Source organism: Meles meles, chromosome 8, assembly GCF_922984935.1.
Source record: "Meles meles chromosome 8, mMelMel3.1 paternal haplotype, whole genome shotgun sequence".
Classification (NCBI taxonomy): domain Eukaryota; kingdom Metazoa; phylum Chordata; class Mammalia; order Carnivora; family Mustelidae; genus Meles; species Meles meles.
In genome coordinates, this window is record NC_060073.1 from 102,297,844 (window position 1) to 102,321,293 (window position 23,450).

At 40.3% G+C, this 23,450-nt stretch overlaps 1 long non-coding RNA gene across 1 annotated transcript; it reads left to right on the forward strand.

Moving 5' to 3' along the window:
• Positions 1-1,953: 1,953 nt before the first annotated feature.
• Positions 1,954-13,860, forward strand: LOC123949149. Its single transcript, XR_006820027.1, has 2 exons — positions 1,954-2,130; positions 11,024-13,860. It is a non-coding gene; the product is annotated as an uncharacterized LOC123949149 (long non-coding RNA).
• Positions 13,861-23,450: the final 9,590 nt, after the last annotated feature.

The following is a 23,450-nucleotide window of genomic DNA, read 5'->3' on the forward strand; positions in this document are numbered from 1 at the left end:
CTCTCCATCACTCCTTCCTCCCCCCCTCCCTTTTTTTCCCTCCCTTCTGGAAAGCGTGATACCTGATCTCTGGGTCTAGCAGGCTGAGGATTTTTCTGTATTTGTATAATACAATGTCTGGCCTTCCCCCTGACCTGCTGGTGTATTTTTGGTCTCATTAGTAGTCAGAAAGATGCTTTCGTGCATCCGGGGCTGCGAGTCAGGGTGAGACATACAACGGAGAGAGGGAGTGAGCGCGAGAGGATATTAGAAGGGAGGCTTGTCTCCAAGATATGGAAGGAAGTGGGAAATGACAGGACGGGCAAGCTTTGTATGAGGGGCCTGGCAGGGCGGGGGAGCGGCGGGGAGAGCCAAGTGGATTCTCAGAAAAGGAGGGAAGCCGTGGAAGAGCGAAAGGTGATTAGAGGGGGATATTGATTCCTTATTCTGCCAGAGATTGAAGCAAGCATGCGAGGAATCTGCACATGGTTGGCAAAAGGAGACCCTGTAACCAGACACTCAGGCTTTCCAGGAGCCCAGGGAGAGAGCCGAGAAGAAAGGGGGCAGTGTGGTCTAGGAAAATTCAACTTGTCGCTGATTTGTGCCTGATGCTTGCTGTCCGTCAGCAGCCTCCCTTACAATCTTTTTTTCTCTCTCCCTTTTTTTCTTGCCTTCTCCTTCTTCACTGAAGCCTAGGGGAGCCAGCAAAGATTAAATGTGCTTTCTCAAAGGCAGCCACTTCATGCTGCTATGTCGAAAGGGCCATTATTATTATTTTTTTAATAGTAAAAGAAAACGGGAGAGAGAGGCTGAGAGAGAGAGAGAAGCAAGGTAGGCTGATGACGGACTAGCTTTTCTGGGAGGAAAAGGAAAGTGAGGGAGAAAGGAGAAACCCTGAACTGAACCGGACGATCGTGCCTGAGAAGAACCTCCAGAGGTGAGAAAAAAAAAGTTGTCTGGAAGATGGGGGGGTGGGGATGCCGAATAGACCCTGTGCAGAGGTAAAGGAGGCATAATTTAGCTGTCTTGCTGTTAGGATTCTATTTTGCAAGGGGGGGAGACTGGGGAAGAGCCTGGAGCTTTAATGGTTTTTAGTTGCATATGGAAATATATACCAAATATTTAGCATTTTTACCAAGTGCTGGAGGCCCTTCCAATGCCTTCCTCCCACTGGCTGCTTTGTCATTCTCTTTGACTAGCCAGCCATCTACCTTGCTTAGGCTGGAATAAAAGAAGGAAAAAAGAGGGAAGGAAGGAAGGAGAGAAGGGAGGAAGAGAGGGAGGGAGGGAAGAAGGGAGGAGAGAGAGAGAGAGAGAGAGAGAGAGAGAGAGAGAGAAAGGGAAAGAAAGGGAGAGAGGAAGAGAAAGAGAAAAGGGGGAAGAAAAAAATGTAAAAGAGTCATCTACCCACCCAGTTCCCCTCCCTTCCCTTTGGATTTTGGAGGCGACACAGGAGCCCCTGGCACAGAAAAGCTCCGCTTCCAGTCAGAACGGGGAAAAGCCACTCTCAGGTACAGAGCCGGTAGGTTCTGCGAAGATGGAGGGGAATTAGGCTTCGGATTCCTCTGAAATATTGGCAAAAGGCTCCAAAGGTTTGGCGGCGGGAGTGGCGCGGGGGAGACGGATCTCCCCAGCCGGCACCCACCCCTTCCCACCTCGCCTCCCAAATGACAGCCTGGTGCTGCCTCTGCCTGATTTGGCCTTGGTTTCAGCCAAGCAGCTGATGCAGCCGAGGCCCCGTTTGCAGGACCGACTGGCAAAGTGCACGCTGCAGGAAGAAGGAAGAAATTTTTTAAAAGCAGCTCTGGGGAGGTTTCTCATTCTTTAAAAAAGAGAGAGAGAGAGAAAAGAAAAAGAGAAAAGAATTAAAAAAAATTTTTAACCGAATATTTTCAAAATTTGATCCATCCCAGCCCCTCCCTGCACGTCCACCAAATTGCCTTTTTTTTTCCTCCCTCGTCAAAGCATAAACTACAGAGTTACAGTCTCTAGATTTGGTGTAACGCTTCCTGCCCCCGCCTCCCCTCCCCGCCCCGTGGTCGGTCCTCTATTGAAACACCTCGCCCAGGCTAGCGCACTGCAAGCTCACATCTCCCCCCCTTGCTCGGAATGGTGTTACGAGAGGCTGCAGCCCTGCTCCGCTTCCGAAGGGTGAGTTTAAAACGCTGTTCGTATTTATACTTTCATGGCCTCCGAACCCTCCTTCTTGGTCTTCTCCTTCTGAAAGCCTGATGTCCATGATTTTGCACGCAGCATGCTTGGCCAGAGGGAAAGCGCTGCCTCATATTTTCCTTACCGTCAGCTGTGCTGGTCGTAAGTTCAAGCTTTGAAAAGGCATTTTATCCTTATTTTAGACCTTGGTTTTAAGAAATGTCAGCATCTCTCGGGCTATGCAAATTATTTTTCATTTTAGTCAAACTGTTTTGCCCAAAGCTTCCAAGAGTTTTCTGTGATAGACACGAGGTGGTTGTGTTCAGGTATGTATCTATGTCCTCAGATCCTGCGTATGTGTGTGTATGAATATATTCTATTTACATGGACTCTGAATTCTGTGACCTAAGGAAGCTTCGAGAGCGAGGGAGTACCCTGCCACCTGTTTGGTGCCTTTTGGTCATGAACCTGGAGGAGAAATTGCCTGTCATTCTCGTTTTGCTTTGCTTTGTCTCAAGAAGGAACAATTTGTTGGCGCTCCTCTCAATCCCTGAGACCCTAACTTGTGATGTTTACCGTTTAAATCCACGGGTTAGGCTCTTGGGAGCTGCGAGTCGTGCCTTGGCATCCTGGACCTTTGGTGGAACTTTTTTCTTTAAAGCAAAAACAAAAGAAAAGAAAGTTTTCTGAAGTGATTGAGTGCACCTCTGAGGTTTGCATTGTTAGATGCGGTCAGGTGACCAGAAAGTGGCAGATCCTGGATTTCTGTTCAAGTAGGTATATATACATTCTGTCATAGGAGCGCGTTGGCTGCTCTGCGTGTGTGTGTCCGTACTGGTGCCCGAGGCTTGTGGAACTCCTCTCCCATGGTCTGTTTCTTGAGAGCAACACGCAGTACTATCAGAGCGTAACAAGAACAGCTCAGTACCTGGTGCTTGACCTCAGAACATATTAGCTGAAGTCCCAGCATGCCCCGTGCCTCCAACTTTTAAACTCAACAGTTAATCTTAAAATTGTGTCCAATTAAAATGGGCATGTGGACATGTTACCCATTCAGTACTCACATGTATGTGTCATATATGGTTAGACAGCGAACACGCAGACTCCGATGGGGGCAAACCAGTAGTTTGGGCTAAAAGATGAATAGGCTAAAAATTCTTCTCTTGCTAGTCTACGTGGAGGATGAAATTTACGGTGTTCATAAAGATTCAATTTGTATTACTTTGCAAGATTTTAAAAAAATAAGAGGAGCGATGTAGCCTCCTTACTGGGCATCTGTTTTAAAACGTTACACACCGCGAGTTTAAAAGCAATAGGGATTGGAAATACATTTTCTAAATACATAAATGGAAAGAAATAACAAGGGCACACATACATATGCAATTATTGTATCTTTGGGAGTAATCAGTGCCCATTATTCTTCATTTAAAGATTGGAAAAATTTTATCAGGATTTAAATTCAATCCAGCAAAGTTATTTATAATGCCAAACTGTATATTTAAAATAATCTTCTCTTAAGGTAATTGTTTACCTAGTTTGCAGTTTTCTGAAAACGTAACTTTTCGTGACAGAATAATTTTCGTGATTCAGGTCTGTCTCATAGTTGAAGAAGAGAAGCAGGAGCTTACCTTTCCTTTGTTGCGAAAAATTCCAATATACAATTTTATTTAAACCGCTTTGGTATCCTTGAGCCAACATTTATCTTCTATTTTTGGAAAAGACCTAATCAGTCCTGACTTCAAATGCTTTCTTCCTTTAAAGACGCTATATTGGCTGTAACCTCATTTTATACGTGTAGTCGAAGGTTAAGGAAACTGTTCTTTTCCTGTGCATTTTTTTTAAGTGTTTATTGCAATTTCAGTCAATGACTCCAAATCGTAGTCAAGAAACCATTTTGTATCAGAAAACTGATTTGAGAAAATGAACCGTGCAACAATTGAACCATGCCTTTTGTTGAAACCTCTTGTGTAGTCGTACTATTTAAATATTACTTTCCAGCCTTTGGTAGCCTGGATATGCTTCAGAGAAAAGAGTTATTTGATTTTCAAGTCATCCTTTGGTTTCCGTACAAAGGATTAATGATTTTTCCCCATCTTAGCGGATGTGTGTGCATAGGTATTTGGAAATTGTGGAAAGGGTCTATTTAACTTATGGATATATGTTAACGCATGATTCATATCAACTGTTTGCAAAACATTTGGTGCTTTACTAAGTCAAAATGTATGTGCAGTTAATTCTATGAAAATGTCTGCCCGGGCCAATAAAAACATGCTGGATATCATTCTTCTGCGATTTTAAAGGGTAACAGGATAGTAATTTAATACAAGTGATGCAGTTTGTATTCCAAGGCACTCTTTCGGTTTTTCACATGTTTTCCAGTGGATTGCTCATGCCCTGAGGTTGCTACCACCACTGATCACACAGGCATTTGGGGAGTGCACAACGGCACACGGGATTTCTGTATTTCAGCGGGGGACTGCTCCAGTGTTAAGGGCAGGTTTCTCAACACCCCTTCTTCCTCACGGAGCCCATCAGTGAAGTTCAGTGAAATGAATAACATAATTGGTGGTTGGTTCAATCACTACCAGTCTAGACTAGCCCAGACGCATCAATTAGAGAGCGCTGTCTTTTAAAGGGGGAACGCAACCGAAACAAGCAGGGCATTATTGATACTGATCTTTAAAAGTGCAAATCCAGCTTGGCAGATAAAAAAAAAAAAAATAAGGCGGGGAATTGGGGTGGGGGCGGTTTGCGTTTGCGGGAAGAAAGGAAAAAGACGTGAACTGGAGCTTTCGGACACAGAAGGACAGGAAGCTTGAGAGAAAAGGCGTGGATAATGAGTGCAGGGCAATGCAGCACCTCCTTGGAACACACAGTTACAATTCAGTTCACAAGGCATACTGGTTCACCATATTTTTAACTAGATTCTCCCCCTCCTCCTTTTTTTTTTTTTTTTTTTTGCCTCTGTTTCCAAAGAAGTTCCAGCTCAAACCCAATTCCGTTGGAAATTTAACAGCTCTAGGAAGCTCCACTGAGAAGAAAGCCAAGTAATATGAACCAGCCAAAACTCCTTTTGCAACATTTTTCCCCAAAAGAAAAACACAGAAGATGTTTATTTTTGAGACTCTAATTCTACTTAAAAAAAAAAAAAAAATCAACAGGACTAATGAACAGTGTTCATTTTAAATCCAGCACCTGGGAGCTAATTTTATGGGCAAGATACCTTTAGGTAAACAGTTTTCTGTCGAATACAGTAAAATGATGAAGAATGTAACAAAAGGCTTTGGTAATTTGGAAGGGGGGGTGGTTTTTGATGGAGAAAAAACAGATGATTTAGAAAGCACTAGGAACACATCAAGCCCCAGGGAAAGAAAATGTTTGATTGGTATTAATTAAAACACTGCTAATATATTCTAATAAAATCAAATTTAACATTCTAAACTAATCCGCTTGGTATGTCAAAGGAAAAGAAAAGTATTATCTTATTTGCATCTCTGCCATCCAAATGCATTTGCTCATTCAGCAGAATTAATTTTTATCACCAGCCTGTTTAATCTCCTCACAGATTTAGTCAAACTTATTCTTTCAAACTAAAAAGGATCGGGGTTGGGGGGGAGGGGAGATGGAATTCATGGAAGGTATTGGGAAGACTAGTGACTGTATTTAGTACTGGCTTTATATTTTACCATGTCCTTTTCTCTTCATTTGCTGTAGTGGGGTGTGGAGGAACCCGTGAGACTGCGGGGGGGTGATGGATGGTTAATTTTCCTCTCTCTCTCTTCTACCTACTGGGTTATTTGGCAATTTCAGTTGCCAGATTATTTGAGTGGCATTTATTTACATGACTGATGTTGCCTCGTTGTTTAATATCTCATTTATTTCTAATTTCAGAATCTATTTTATTACAAATTCCTGATTAAAAAAAAAAACCAAAAACCGCTCTCATGCCACATACCAATCGCTTCTTCTCAATTATTTGCAACTGTGGTCCCCCTAAGAGAAAGTGGGGAGGTGAACGTGAAATTTTTTTTCACTAAGAACTGAATTCTTTGTTTCAATTTTTTAAGCCAAAATTTCTATAGAAGAATGTATATTTTCTGAAACGGCGAGTTTCGTGCCCTTTATTGTTAAACTCTCACAATGGGTAAAACTGTCCCCAAATGACATCATAGCCAAAATGTTTCTCCCTCATTAGTCTCTCATGACTATGATATCATATGTAAATATGTGCCCAACACAAAAATGGATGGGCCAGAGATACTGAGGGCCACGTTTGTGTATTTCACAAGTGCGGGATTCGCCCAGTCTCAAGGAGAGGCAAAGCACCAGACTACAGTCCTGAGGACACTGCCTTCTTTGCTTCATTGCCTTTTTCAGTTCTTCAGCATAAAAGAGCAGTCGCAGTTCGGTTTCACATGTATTGTTCTATAATCCAGGCAATAAATGCTAATTAGTAATGCTCAAGGATCCGACCATTCAGAGTAATTATCATAATTTACTTCTTCCTTGTTAAAGACATTCCTTGCTGATTAAAAAAAAAAAAAATTAAATCACTTCCCCATTGCACCGCAATGGAAATGCACTGGAGAGATGTCCAAGGGGTAGTAATATCGTTCTGGCTGCCTTCGAAGTCACCGACATGTGCCTCTTAGCTTATTCCAAATGGAATCGCAACTTAATTTCTAAAAAGAGATTCATGTAAATGCATAAAGTTTTGCATGTGCACCAGGAATGTATGATTTTATTTTACAAACCCCAAGGCTCCTCCTTCCCGGCCCACCCCCTTTCTAAAACCACTTACTGAGCAGAACAAAGGAAACTGCTAACTAGAGAGGCATCATTAAGTGTGAACAGCAGTAGCATGATAAAGTATGTGATATGACAACATATTTCATTGCACAAAAGTGCAGATAATTAAATAATTCAATAGTAACCCTGACTAATTAGCAGAAAGATCTTTAAGGAGGAATCAAGAAAATGGATCCAATCAACTTGAATAATATGCCCCATTCTCCCAGATCACAAATAAATATTTGGTTATTTGATAATGGATTGATTCATACAGAAGGATGAGGACAAAAGCCTGTTCCTCAAAATGGAGCTTTGATCTGGCATCCTCTTTGGGACAAATTAACCCTGTGTTCTAGAAGAGCAGAATTTAACGTAGGGCTCTCTGTTTTCAGTCAAAGTTGTAATGCTCCGTTCGGTCGCACATTTCTCTTTTATCAGGTGTTCTAAAAATTCGTCAACCCCTTCGCTTTTCATATCATTGTCTCAGAATATATGTATGAAGCCGCCTCCGCATTTTGTAATAAGTATCGTGTTTTAAGTTTGCTTCTTCTTGCTTGACGCAAATAAGGATCCTGTGCACAGAAGGCATAGGACAAATAGCCATGCTGAATATTATATTTGGTGGAATCGCCCCCCTCCCCTGCCTAATCTATCAAGGTAATATTCCCGGTTTCATTGTTCATTGGTCCTTTCAGGGAGAGTTTCAGCTTTTACTTGAGGGTTGTAAGCACATTAGAGGAATAATTCCCTCTGGATACTATAGAGAGGGAGCCACCTGCAAAATGTTGATGCTGTTATTGAAATCTCAAGTGGAATCAGCTTTCAAAAAATTAGATATTGGATGCATCCGATATAATGTGCAAATGTGTAATTATACTAATGTGCACAGGGTTGTGTGTTGTTTTACGTGTTGCCTACTTGAGATTTTTTTTTCCATGGGCATTTCTCATCGTTTGAAATGACTCCTGAGTAGAATGTTCTTAAAATCAGCTTTCAAAAAAAAAGTCCTTGCTAGGGGCGCCTGGGTGGCTCAGTGGGTTAAAGCCTCTGCCTTCGGCTCAGGTCATGATCCCAGGGTCCTGGGATCGAGCCCCACATCGGGCTCTCTGCTCGGCAGGAAGCCTGCTTCCTCCCTCTCTCTCTGCCTGCCTCTCTGCCTGCTTGTGATCTCTGTCTGTCAAATAAATAAATAAAAATAAAAAAATATATAAAAAAAAAGTCCTTGCTAATTAATATAAGAACACAAGAGCTCTACGGTCTGTGCTGTCGTGCAAGAATGAATGAATGTGTGTGACCCAGATATCGGAAAGTAATGATCTCTAAGAACGTTGTCATTGTGGACCCTTGAATTAGTTGTAAAATATTGCCTGCTCTTGACGGATTTAGTCTTCATTCAGACTTTTGGACAATTGGTGAAGTAATGGAGAATATTAGAGTAGTAAATCTTATTCATAAGAAATCCATTTCCTTTACTGGGATGAGATAAAATGCCAGGGAAATGGCTTTAGGCAGAGATCATTTTAACTTAATCAAAGTAACCAAAATCGTAACGGTAATAACTTATTTTCCATTTTTTTCCTCCATTTTGCATGGTGCATGCTGAATCACTGAAACTCTGCTAACTTAGGTCCTTTACACACTAACATCAACTTCCCTTTTGGTGTCTCGACATGGTGTTTCATTGGACTGAAGACCCCCTCCCCACCAAGGAGCTGGAAAAACCCAGGCAGTGAAACAGTGAGTTGATTGGTCAGCCTGGTGCTTGGCACTTGCTATATGCCCAGTAGGCAAAGAGGCTCTTGATGCAAATTTGGAGAATCATTACCATCAGATCACAGAAGGACCCTGAGCTGGGCTATGCAAGGGTCCCTATTGATGCTTATACATTGGGGAGACAGAAAGGATTTCAAGGGAGGCTCAAGTTGAGATCATACAAGATATTACTCATTCCAATTAAGTAGGCAGAGGCCCCAAAGAAGCCTGATTTGTTGAACATTGAACTCATAATAGACACCAAGATACGGTGGTTCATATTTTTCTACTATTTATTCTGCAAAATATATTTTAATGATGGGGCCCATGTTAATAAAAGGGGCATTTTGCATGGTCTGTATCCATACACCTCCCCCCCAAAGCAATGCATTGCTTTACCTTTCATTTGCTCATGTATACAAGGACTTTCCATTATGACACTACCCACACGAGTCACCACAAAATTGTGCACAGCATCCTTCCTGACTCCAAGAACAGTATGATTTATTCACAAATGAGTCTTACCCATGTGTATCAAGAGCTCTGCACCCCACCTTCCCAATCCATGTTCACAAAATATGGTTCTAAAATCTGTAAGATACATTTTTAACTTCTCACCCAGGATCAGGTGTCGCACACTCGATCAGAACAGAAAAATAACCTGTTAACCATATGTAACACTGGGCTATTGATTAGGTTTTAGAAAACAAATACACCTGCCATGCAGAGACCCATCTTCAATATATTCCAAGTGTTTAGGGCAGATCTGTAGCAGTAGATCAGTGATATGGGGTAGTGTATCCTTTTGGCTGTGCCTAACTCATTATGCATCTTCATTGTGCTGGCATAATGAAGAGGCTGACAATAAAGGCTTTAGTTAAATTAAAATCCACCTGCAAAATATATCTCATTCATAACAGCTTTCGTAGAATAAAAGAAACATTAATACAGCTCTCTCCAAATATCTTTTTCTGCACAATGAGTGGGTTGGATTAGTTGGTCTCTAAATGTTTTTACAGCTTTAAGAATTTTTGAAGCCATTCTCAAATACAGAAATAGAAGAACAACTCCAAGACCCTTGAATCCGAAGTCCGTTTGTATCCGTTTGTACCAACAGTTGTCCTTCAAGGTTATATTTGATTCCACGTCCAGGTGCCTTATTTACTAACGTATTTTGCCTTGCTGCTAAAAAAGTGAAGGCTGAAGTTCATGTTCAGGAAGGGCAGTGACAAAAAAAAAAAAAAAAAGGAACAGCTGAAGAATGAAAAAAGCTACACAGTGGGAGAAGGAAATTCTTGATATGACTTCTAAGCCCATGTCCTTCAGCATTAACGCAGAAGAAACCCAGACAAGCACCTGCCTTTCTATTTTAAGACCATATTCTTTGGTCCTTCTGCCTTCTTTTAATTTCTTACAGCGTGGTTTTGTTTTACCCCATTGGGTTGACGCCTTTGAGTTCCACGTTTCCCTTTCCACTCGATTCATCTGAATCATGTTAATATTCCCTTCAAAACCCACAATAGTCCCATTAACCCACCACACTTCCCAAATTAAATCCTAACATGCTCAAAACCTCCTGAAAATTGCCCTGCCCTATTTTCCAGAGCCACTCCAAATGTATAATCTCTCCCTGAATTAAGCAAGCCTGCTCTTCCTGGCTTCCAAGTCTCTGAAGGAGCTTGCACCCTGCTTTCCTCCCTGCACACTCTGTCTTGGCCATGTGTGCATTTCAGAAACCTTTCTCTTCTCTCTTGCTTTTTCTCCTTCCTTCCACCTGCATTCTGTCTTCCTTCTTCCCTTCCTTCCTTCCTTGTTCCATTTCTCTCTTCCTCCCTCCCTTTTGTTCTTCCTTTCCTTCTTTCTTCCACGGGGCACAATGGGTCATGCTCTGAGTCAGGCACTAGACCTATAAAGCCAAATACAAGAAACTGACATTAATTCCTAACAATTCCAGTGACTTCACTCGCCTCTGCATTGTTAAGCCCTTCTGTCCCCACAATCATTTTATTTTGCTTTTAGTCTTCAGAGTTCTTTGAATTTGTCCTTAATGTCCTGCGTTTTTTTGTCGTTCTTCCTCCATTTCCTATTTCAGTAAGTTGTCTGTTGGATAAACCTGAAGGAGCGTTTCCTCCCGGAAGGATTAGCGTGGGGCACTCGCACTCAAGCAGTGTTGTGGCTTGACTGCTCCTCTGGCGACGTGAACAGTGAGAGAGCGCTACATTTTTGTGGTGATGTAGCATTTCATATGTACTTAGAAATAGCATGGCCCCCCGAGGATCCTCATGTTTACTTATTTCTACCAAAGAGTCAATGTGATAACTTTCTGTGACATGTTCTGTTATTTTTTTAGTTGCGTTGACGTTCCTTTCAGCTGGTCCTATAGCTCCCCTCCTCAGGAAGGTCTCCCCAGTGAAAGGACATAAACGGCACTGGACACAGCTACACTGGGGGACGCTCAAGCCAACTACGAAGTTGAAACAAAGGAAATGATCACCTGAAGATACCTCTCCTGCTAAGCATCACCCCCAAGGGATGCAATTTCAGGCAATAGAACTCCCAGAATACGAGGCAATCTTTTCAAGAAACAGAAAAAACTTCACAGTGACATCTAGATTTCTAAAGAGCCAAGGACTTTCCCCTTCCTCATGTGTATTCCTCTGTATTTTAATTCAGTGGGACATTCATTTCTAGAATATCTCCCCGGTATGGATATGCTTATTAATGCACCAATTTTTAAATTAGAAAATTGCACAAATGTGTTCATGTTTTATGGAACAAAATTAATACTATAAGTAGGTTGATTTCTAGCCCACACACGGTTTGATCGGAAGAGTGACTTAAAGGAATATAAAGTACTTTTGAAATAACAAGGTAGTCAGAGGCAACACAAAGGCTAAAATAACGGTGGAAACTCATAAGGCAGCTGAAAAATACCACCGTATCCCACCTGACACCAACCAATTAACTGTTCTTTTAATCAAGCAAGATAGGTTCCGAAGACATGGTCACTGCTTCTAAAGAGTGTAAATCTAGTTTTGAAAAGATCATAACAAATCAGGTCTATAGATGTTAAGACCACAACAAAAGATATAAAAAAAGACCTCGGAGGAAGTCCCCATTATCTGGCAAAACTAGTCTGTTTAGGGAACAGAGTTCCCAAAGGGGGAAAATCAAAGATGAATCTTAAAGAATGTTGAAGATTTAGGCGCACCTGTCTGGCTCAGTTGGTAGAACGTGTGACTCTTAATCTCAGGATTGTGAGTTTAAGCCCCACATTGGGCATGGAGCCTATTTACAAAAGAAGAAGAAGAAGAAGAATATTAAAGATTTAGATAAATGGAAAGGAAAGAGAAAATAGAGTCCTTTAAATGAATGCAATATTGTGAGCAAAGCCATAGAAGAAGCAATCTATGTGGTGAGTTTAGGGAATTATGACTATACATGTCTAGTTGACTTTCAGTGCCAGTGGAACTATGCATATACCGTAAGGACTTCGCACCACACCTCCTCTCTCTCACCCTGGGTGTCACCCAGAATTATCATCAGATTTATTTGCCATTAAAGCAAGTGACAATGATTGGTGTAATATGAGAACTTATGACTTTTCTGTTAACTCAAGAATACATGATATTTTTGGAGTTCTTACTGTATGATAAGCATTTTGCATATGAACTCACTTAAGCCTGCAACTCAGAACAACCCTGCAAAATAGGTATTATTATCCTTGTTTAAAAGAAAAGGTTTAAGGAGATCAAGTAACTAGCCAAACTGCCATATACAGTGTTCTCATTCAGAACTGTGATTGCAAAACTCATGACCTAAAGCACTAAATCACAATATTGTGATCAATGTTGCAATATTACTACTTGAATATTCCTTGATCGTCTTTTATGATAAACAAATAGGTACATTATTCAGTTATCCCGTCAGGTTTTTTTTTTTTCAGTTTTCTGCTCAAATCATGTTAGAATGATGGAAAGAATTTTCATGACAGAAAATTGAAAGAATTGGAAAATAGAGCTTATTGGCATTTTTGGCTTTTGTTTTGGCTTTTACTGTTTTTTGCCAGACGTTAAGTAAATTGTTCACTGTGCTCTGCATGAAATCTCAAATTCTTGAGAATTAAAAAGGGGAGGGGCACTTAAAGGTCATCTGTTGTGATGTGCTTTTCTACAGATGACAAATCAAAGTTAGAACGACTTAGAGAAGATCATACATTTGGCAGGGCTATGTCCAGAAACCAGGCTGCCCAGTTTCCTCTCAGAGGCTCTTAAAGTACGCCACCCTGCCTAAATGAAGGATGAACTTGAGTTTGATCAAGGAAAGCATTCTTTCTGGGTGAGCAGGGAGCACCGCACCTAGTAGATTACTTCAATTTTGCATCTCTTTGGCTCCCCACCTCAACATGAAAAAAAAGCCAGTTATGAACTAGCATCTTTTGACATAGCAACTGTCAATGATCCATCCCCAGAGAACATTAATGGCTCAAGTTATGTGTATAATGTCTTCAATGATATCCTTAAGTTATTTGGAATTCTTAGCTCACCTAAACAAACCAGATCTTCTAATGAGCATTTTCTTACCCAATTTCATGCACAGTATGTATTCCTAAGTGCTTCCGCATGAATATTTATACGTGACTGTTTCAATAGTCCTTATGTTTTTGAAAAATATCAATGGTTATTTGCTATTTTAATCCTCACTTATCCTTGTAACTAACTCAAGAATACTTCAGCCCTAAAAAGCTAGAATTGAGGAAATACCACTCTTCTCTACCAGCTCTTTTGCATTTAGTTGGCATTTAGTAATGATTAATAAAGTGGTCAGCTGAATAACACAGAGGTTCAGTGGGCAATTCCATCTTGAAGGGGTCGGCTAAGCTGGGTCTACTTAAGGACAAACATCTAGGTGTTTGGAAGTACCTGCATATTTGACTGTTGTAAATTTCCACGTAAAAATCTGGCATTGTCTGACATAGACCTTGTGGCTCGGGTCGTCCTGTTTTCAAAATGATGATTATTGGACACATCTCACACAGTTCTCATTAAGTGAGTTCATAAATAAGCAGGTTTGTTGTTTTTTTTTAAAGAGTAGCCAAGCACAAAATGTGACTTTGTTGACATTTTATGAGACTTTGTCATATGTCCCTTGAATCCCCAATAAAAACAATGTTGTATCAACTGTGAACCTGTGTTGATTTCTTGGAAGAGCATGCTCTCGTAATTTGTTTTCACTAGTGTATATCAAAGCTAATTCCGGGATCCATGAGGAGCAGTTGGTCTAATGTGATGGGAAAAACTTAAATTTAGAGACCATTTCTAACAATCCTATATTGCCCCTTCGAGAAGCGGCACTATCACCTACCCAGGTCAGAAAGCAAGGGTTGGTCCTTCTCTTTTCTCCTTTCACCTATCAGAAAAATCAATTAGATTTTCCCCTTCTGTTTGCAAATCTGCTTCTCTTCATCTTCCATGCAACTGTTAGGACCCCCTTCATTTCTCACCTGGACTACTGAGTCATGCTTCCAGTTTTTCCCTCCACGCTGCTAAGCAGCAGCCAGGAAATCTCTCTAAACCACAAACATGATCATATCATTCCGCAGTTTCAACCTTTTCACCTGTTTCCCATTGACCTTGGAATATTGCGACACCTAAAGTCCTTCATATCCTGGATCCTGACCCCCAACATCTCTGTCTGGACTCCTCGGGTGCCTGTCTCCCACTGCTTTTCTAGGTTCTTGCCATACCTCTTTGCTATTTCTTAATGCTCTCTTTCCCTTCTGGCCTTTCTCACATACCTAAACCATCTGCTTAGTACTCTTTCCACTGCCCTTCCAGATGCCATCTCTTGTTCTTCGGGTCTCATTCTGGAAGTCACTGCGCCTTGGAAATTTCTACCTGATTCATCACTACCCCTCCCTAGGATGGGCTTCCTCACGTAGGAGCTTTCCTAGCATTCTGTGCTTACTTCGTATTAGCACTTATCACCCAGGTTATGATCATTTGTATGCCAGTCTCCCCCACGGGAATGTGAAATTCTAGACCTGCCTTGTTGGGTAGGGGAGACACTTGGCCACAGTGACTTCTGCAATTTAAATTCACTAATATTGAAGAAAATTAAGAATTTGGTTCCTCAGTTGCACTGGCTGTCTCTCAAGGGCTCAGTAGTCAGATGTGACTAGAGGTCACGCCATTGAACAGCACACATATAGAACAATTCTATCATCGATTAAGTTCTATTGGATAATACTATTCTGAAAGGCAAGTATTCTGTTTTGTTTGTCATTTCAATCCCTAGACGTGCATCCTGACTAAACTGGAATTTGTCATCTGAACCACAGAGAAAAAAAATTAAGTGAGTGACTATTTTTTTTTCAATTTTCCCAAGGATAATATATAACGAAAACTATACTATATGCATAGGAAGGAAATTAATTCATTACATGGGAAGATGCCCAGGATAGAGATTTAATTCTGGTATAAAACCCTCATGGGGAAAGTCTAAAACAGGCTGTCATAGTGTGTGTAGTGGAATGTGAGCACTTCATAATTACCTGCCGAATGAATGAATGACATATCTGGATTCTAGACATTTCATTTTATTCATTTTCACCTAGATGTGTGGAGTCATGTCGAAGACACGTCTTTAGATTCCAAAGGGCCTCTTCTCTGGAGAATGTGATGATAGACGATTTCCTCACTTTCATCTCAAGGATAGTTGAATTGTATCAGTGCGATGGGATGACCCATTCGTTCACTTTCCTTCATTGTTTACACTAGCAACCAGTAGTAGAGAATTGAGTCACTATTCAGTGACTAAGATCAAAGTGAAAATGATCAAAGTAAATACCATTTTTGATAAGTCCTATTTCTTTTAGGAATTGGCCAAAGTGCACTAAAAATGTTGATCATTCCCTGAGCACCTACTATGTCCCAGAGGTTTTGTTAGGTCCTAAGGACACAGGAAGTGATGAGAGGGACACAATTTCTGTGCTCATAATGAAGCAGTCATATTATCAGTTCCTCTCCCTGTCTTGTACCTAAAGCAGGACTTCTCAATATTGGTTGCATATTGTAATCACCTGGGGAGTTTAAAAAATATGGATACCTGAGCCTTTCATCAAAAGTCTTTGATTTAACTGGTGTGGAATATGGCCTGGGAACTGGGATTCTCTTAAAGCTCCCCACGAGAACTGTTAATTTATGAAGACAAAATCTTGGGGTGAGCTCAAAGATTAAGAACTTTGGGTATTGATGACTGATCTCCTATTCAAATAAAAAAAAGAGAAACTTTAAGAATCATCTAATATAGGTACATTCTACTCTTTAGTCCTAAGAATATAAGCTAGTACTTAAGAATCACAAAGGTGTCTGGGTCGAACAGGCAGTCATGAGTGAAATAAGACCTGACCCTGGGTTTCTGACTTTAACACCATGCTCTTTTTGCTCCACTAAACTGTCTCAGGGAAATAGAAAATATAATTATAATATATTATATTATATGTCATGTATAATATATATATATAAGCCAATGTCTACTGTGGTCATGCTTTTTTAAAGCAAGAACTGATTTTGGACCAATTTGAATCCTATGTACTCAAATTTTCTTGCCCATCAAATGTGAGCACTATAAATTTATTTTTTTAGAGTACAACTTCTTTTTTGGGAATACACACACACACACACACACACACACACACACACACACATTTATTTATTTATATTTGTATTTATAAAGAGAGAGCTCAGGTTCCCAGGGGCATTAACCACAGTCTTACAAATTCAAAAAATCAATATGCGTGTGTTCAACGCTCACTGAGGACATTTTGCCTTTAAACTTGAACTCCTGAACAGCACAAATGATAGTAGGAGGAGAAAATAAGAGTGCATTGTGCTCTCACGTTCTCTGTCCCCACCCACCTTGTTACAGGACATTCTATTGAGTTTAACACTTCACAGCATAGGTAAAAATCTCCAGTCTGGCCCCATGAGAAAAGCTGACTCTGAAAAATATCTGTCATTTAAAAAAAAAGAAAATTACCCCTTTTCGCAAGCACCACTCCCTACTTGTAGATGCTGCTCATAGATCACGAGAATCCAGGAACCAGAGTCCACTCTTCTCCGTCCATACAAGACCACGTTGAAACGTGTCTTTCCTTTTTTTAAGGCATCAGAATAAAACTCATGTTCACATAGTTCCTTCGAAACATATTTCAGTGTTTGAGAGCCTACACAGTTGGGAAATTCTGTTTTATTTCGATCCCAAATCCCTCACGCTATAGTTTAATCCCATTTTCTGTTGTTCCCTGTGGAGAGAAAGAACAGCTGGTCTCCATTCTCTCTAAACACAATCCCTTCAAGTCCTTAAAGACACCTACCTCCCAGCCTTCTCTTCTCTGGAATAAATAATAACAGTTCCCATCAGGAAAACGTCTCTCTTGCAGTGCGCATATTTGCTGCCATATCACATATATTCATGCTTATCACATAATGTTCATAACCAAAACAAGCCAAGGCCAAGAGCAAAAACAAGCAAATGTAACATTGTTTTCATGAATGAAGTTACAGATCCAATAATAGATGCTGAATACATAGCTGTGAATGATAATCTTCCAATAATTATGTGCCAAAATTATCATAATTTCTTTTAGGAAGTATTGGCAATCTGTTGCTTTTGGAGAGGTGAATTAAAAATTTGACGATTAGGTTTCAATTTCTTTTATGCAAGTTCTCCCCATGCCCTGCAATGGAATCTTCCATTCAGCATTCCACAGCAGGAGCCGCCATGGCTTTGACAAAAATAGATACAGTATTGGAACATTCAGTCAATGGAGTAATCCAATTGTCTGAACATTCTTTTCTGCTTTGTCATTTACATTTTAATAAATCCCAGAATATGTCAAGCTGTATCGAGTTGTACCAAGTGTAGCTAATAACATGCAGTTACCAGATGCAATGAGGAAATCATAACATGCAAGCCCTGAGATGCATCAACACTTGGTTTGTGTATATTTTTAGGTTCCGACATTTTAAATAGGAATACTCTGAAAAATTAAAAAAAAATGGATATTAAGCTAAATCCTTGCTATTATCAACATTTTGTTAGTATATTCAGTTTTCATAAAGGAAGCTGTGGGGAAGGGATGATGTACTCAATTGATCTAGGAATGCTGGCATCTTGTTAATCACAAGGATGACACTGGTTAGCAAGCGAAATGTAGAATGTTAAATGATCTTATGCCCATTTTCCTCCAGTTCGCTGTGTCCCCATCCAGGAGGCTCAGATAATCACATTTTAAAGTCACTTGGCATTGGACAATGCCAAGATTTCTGGCAAACCGTCCTGGAAAAGATTGTGTGTGTGTGTGTGTGTGTGTGTGTGTGTGTGTGTGTGTGTTGGCGGGGTGTGATTATTATTACCTATTATGTATAACTTGCCCTGTGCATATATTGACCACCAACTATTTCAACACTTTGAGAAATTTGTCATCCGGTTTGAAACAGAGCCCCCTGAATTTCACAACGTGGCAGAGTTCCAAGGATAGTGGAATGAGTCTCAGCAGGTTGGCGACCCCTTGACAGGTGTGTGTCTGGAGAGGAGAGTTCCTCAAGGATCACAGGGATGCTGTCTCAGGCTCCACACACAGTGCAGAGTCCACTTGAGATTCCCTCTCTCCCTCTCCCTCTCCCTCTGCCCATTCCCCCTGCTTGCACGCTCCAAATAAATAAATAAACAAATAAATAAATAAATATCATTTTAAAAAATCACATGGGACATGAGGCTAAAATTCAACTCTGGTTGTACCCTCTGTACCTAGGTACCTAAGTCACTTGAGTTAGCACATCACAAAACTCACCTGAGGCTCCTTCTTTCAAACTTCTGATTATTATTATTGAGATACTGGTTGCCAAAGGACCAGGGTTATTTCTTGATATTGGGTAAATCTGACTAGTGTTAAACTTGTAATAAACCCAAGGATTAAAAAGACCCTTTTGGTTTTTGCTGATGCATAGAGCAATTTCGGGACTTGCCACAGAGATTGTGAGCAGTACGCCACTATTACTACATGGGGTCAAGTATGACATTGAGGAGAATGATTTCATAGCTCAGAGCAGTGCAGTGATGAAACAAAAGTGCAACGAAGAAATACACTTGGCATTGTAATCCACAAATGAGGTCATCAGCATTTCCCGATTCCCAAAGTTTTCTCTTACTATGCCCATGGCATGAGAACTGATAGCTTTAATGGGAAAAGTATGACCTAACCAATAGCAGAATGTTCACAATATCTTGAAGACCTCTAGAGAAGGATCCTTTACAACTTCCCCATTCATTTAGAATATGAACAAACACTTTTTCTCTCTCATAAAGTACTATCATGATTATAGAATAACGGGTTATGGCTTTGGATAACGCTTGATGAACTTGAATTTATCAACTACTGATCTCAATCAACATTAGGGAGAATTTTAGAAGGCATGCCAGATAGTGAAGGTCAAAAGACAGAGCTGACAGGTTTATTTTCATGAATAAAGTTTCCATGTTCTAGATCTAACTCCATCAATAATTATTTCCTTTAAAATTTCTATGGATAAGTTGGCTGTTCTGTAAAATGAGCAATACGGTCATTGACTCATTCTTGCTTTACAAAGATCTTGAAAGTAAATGTGGCAAAATGTTTTAAGAAGACCTTCCCACTGTCAATATTATCTCCTTGTCTTTAACTTTTGACATTTTAATTATCACGTGTCTTGGTGTCTTGGTGAGGGTCTCTTTAATTCCATCTTATTTGAAGCTCTCTGGTCTTCCTAGATCTGGATCTTGGTTTCCTTCCAGAAACTTACATTTTCAGGTACATACACTCATATCCATTTCAGGTATATTCATTTCAGGTATTTTAGGTACATTTTCAGCTATTATTTCCTCAAACACAATTTCTGCCTCCTCCTCCTTCTCTTCTTTTTCTGGAACCCCTCTAATGAGAATATTAGTCCATTCAATGTTGTGCCATTGGCCCCTTGAGCTATCTTCACTTTTTTTCACTCTTTTTTTCTTTTTGCTGCTCTGATTGGGTAAGTTCCACTGCCTTGTCTTTGAGTTGACTGATTCTTTCTTCTGCTTTCTCCAGTCTGTCATTAAAACCCCTCTGGTCAGTTTGGTTAGGTATTTTCAGTTCTGCATGCTCTATTTGGTACTTCCCTATATTTTTCATCTCTATGGAAGTTTTCATTGTGTTTATCCATTCTTCTTTTTGGTTCAGTGGGCATCTTTATGACCAATACTTTGAATTCTTTATTGGGTGAATTACTTATCTCCATTTCATTAAGGTTTTTTTTTCTGAGGTTTTATCTTGTTCTTTCATTTGAAACATATTTCTGTTTCTTTGCTTTGCCTGACTCCCTGTGCTGTTTTCTCTGCAGTAGATGAAACAACCACCTCCCAGTCTTGAAGGAGTGGCCTCACGTAGGAGGTGAAACTTGTTGTTCAACACTGCCCAAGCTCTTTGTTGTCTCTCCAGATTTTGTGCTTGTCCAGTACCCTATTATATTTTTAATAGCTCCAAAGGCCTCCTTTACAGAAAGACTGGGGAGAGACAGGCAGTGTGCCCCAGTCTGCTGTCTGCACAGTGCCTGGGATGGCCTTCTGCCAAGAACCATCTCTGACTGCCACAGTCCCATAGGACTTAGGAATGCAAATCCTCTTGGCCATCAGAGCCAGGCAATCAAGATTACATCCCATTGGCTTTTAAGTACCCAAGTTAATAGAGAAGAGCAGGGATGCAGATGTTATAAAAAATTAGTATAGTTTATAGGATGCACTTCTGATTTTGCTTTGACCAAATTTCCTTTTGGATTCTAGATCTATAGACTTTCAATGATAAAGATCCAAAGGACCATGTAGTGTATCTTTTGCTTAAATTACCCCTGCTGGTCTATAGCAAACTCCTTTGTGGATTAGCAATTCCACCTGTGGACAACTTGGATCATTTAAGTAATTTTTCCTTATACTGAATCACAGGAGGCTTTTCCATCACTCTTTTTTAAAAAAATATTTTATTTATTTATTTGACAGAGAGAGAGATCACAAGTAGGCATAGAGGCAGGCAGAGAGAGAGAGGGAGAAACGGGCTCCCTGTTGGGCAGAGAGCCTGATGTGGGCCTCGATCCCAGGACCTTGAGATCATGACCTGAGACAAAGGCAGAGGCTTAACCCACTGAGCCACCCAGGCACCCCCTTTTCCATCATTCTTAGTTTTATCCATGGATCACAGCATTTAATTCTGATTCTCTTCTACTATCTTCTTCTACAGATACCTAAAGGAGGAAATTCTATGCTTTCCAGAATCTCCTTTTCTCTAGGCTACCTGGCTCTAGCACCTTCTAGCACCTTCTAAAGCCCCTCCCACCCACCTGAGATAGTGACACTATTTCAAAAGCCTTCATCATTCTTATTAGTCTCCACACTACACTCCCATTTGTCTATTTGCCTTTTAAAATGTGCCACTCAGAATTGAATGCAATTTTCTAGATGAGTACTGACGAAAGGAGAGCTGAATGTGATGATCACTTTTTTTTAAAGATTTTATTCATTTATTTATCAGAGAGAAAGAGAGGGAGAGAGAGAGAGAGCACACAAGCAGGGGGAGCAGCAGGCAGAAAAAAAAAAGCAGGCTCCCCGCTGAGTAAGAAGCCCAATGTGAGACTTGATCCCAGGACCCTGGGATCATGACCTAAGCCAAAGGCAGATGCTTAACCAACTGAGCCACTCAAGAGTCCCTTGTGATCACTTTTTAAAAAGGATCCCCCCCCCCCAGTAATAGATTTCTATGCATAAAGCTTCATATTAATCTTCCTGGCAACCATTTAGCAGTGTTGACCCATATCATCTTACTCTCTATTAAAACACTTATGTCTATTTTATACATGCTGCTGTCAAACACCATTTTCCTCATTCTTAGATGCAGCCCATTATTCTGTCTCCTAGTATCTTTTTTTGATCTCAATTAAGATATCTGATATATCAGATATTTCTCTCAAAGTCATCTTGCTCACATATTTGACTCAAACTTCCCCAGAGGAGATCTTGGGAAGCCTTGTAGAGTGACTTGTGGAAGTTAGGATCCCAAATGTCACCTCCCAAAAGTATCAGTCTAATAACTGTCAAAGAAAGAAGTGAGTTAATCTGGCACATTTTAAGCATTTTTTTGGTTTGGTCTCATATTTATATTATTACATTTACATGTTTTTCTTAATGACTGCTGATACTGAGAAACAGCCATCTAGATAAATGATGAATAATAAGGGATCCATATTGTGCGTCAGGCAATCAAAAGAGGGACATTCCATATGTGAAAACTGAGATCACTAATGCATGTGTTGATGTTTTAAGTAACTGGGTTTTCTTCTTTCTTGCTCTGTTTGGGTTGATAAATAACCTTCTTTGAAAAAAGAGCTTTCCAGTAAAATGAATTACAAATCTTTTGTCCGTAGTCCATAAGGATGTTAATATGTCCACTCATTTTTGCACTTAACTATCTCACATAAAATAAAATAAAGGTAAAAGTGTCCCCAAAAAGAACTTGTTTCCTCACTGTAGTGACAATTCTCTGTAAGAGGACAGGGAGTTATATAAGGGGAATATGGGCTGGCACTTATTCAGGAGTTTGGTTACCAAAGTGCCTAAAGATACATAACAAGGCATTTCAACTCAATTCAGATTGTTAAAATGAATTGGAAATTCATGATAAAGCAGCTCCACAGTCTGGCCCCAGAGGACAGAATTCTTAGCAAGGCTCCACTGTACTGTGCTATCGGATAGCAATGTTATCCAGAAACAGTGAAAGTCCTGTTTTCATTCTTCCTCTCATTCCTTCTTTGCTGAAACTGGCAAGTCTTGATCTGTACCCCCATTTTCTCTTGCTCTTTCCTTTTTTCTTTCCCCCTTCCTTTCTCTCCCATCTCTTCTCTCTTTCTTTTTCTTTCCTATTTTGTGGTTGTCATTACTGTTAGCATTTCTCTCTCTCTCTCTTTCTCAAACACATTTTCTGAAAAGTTATGGCTCTTGCCACTTATTATGAACTATTCAAGAGCCAATGTTACTTCCGTTTGGTGTGTGCACGTGGCTTTATTTCTTATGCTACTGTTCTCTTGGGACTTCATCTTTGAATAAACCGAGGTTAAAATTCCATCTGAGGATACCACCACATATAGTTACCATGGCTCTGAACATTCCTTGAAAGAAAAAAAAAAAAAAAAAAAAACACCGGAAAAGACAAGAAAGGAGAAAAGAGCCCTCTCCAGATGGCTTCTGTGTTATCTTTCCCCTGAGATGCTTCCTCATGTCCATCTGCCACCATTTGGTAGCATTGAGCAGGGGAAGATTCAACAGTCAAGGTTCCACTCCTCTCTTCTTTTCTGTTCCAGTGACTAACACAACTCATTTTCATGACTCTTCTTGAGACCCACTCCTGTTCTCTAAATGATTCTTACCCTTGAATGTGCATCAGAAGCGTCTTGGAGAATTGTTGAACCACAGATTGCTGGATCCCTTCCCCAGAGTTTCTGACTCTGTAGGTCTGGGGTAGAGACCAAATACTTGCATTTTTATCATGTTATCAGGTGATGCTGCTTCTATTGGTCATGGGACCACACTTGGAGAACCACTGCTCTAATCCTGGACCATTATTTTCTTCTCCTTTGACAATCTCTCCAATGGGATACATGTCAGTTCCTTTAATCTTCCTTAGTAACATCTATTTCTAGAACTTTTAATTACTG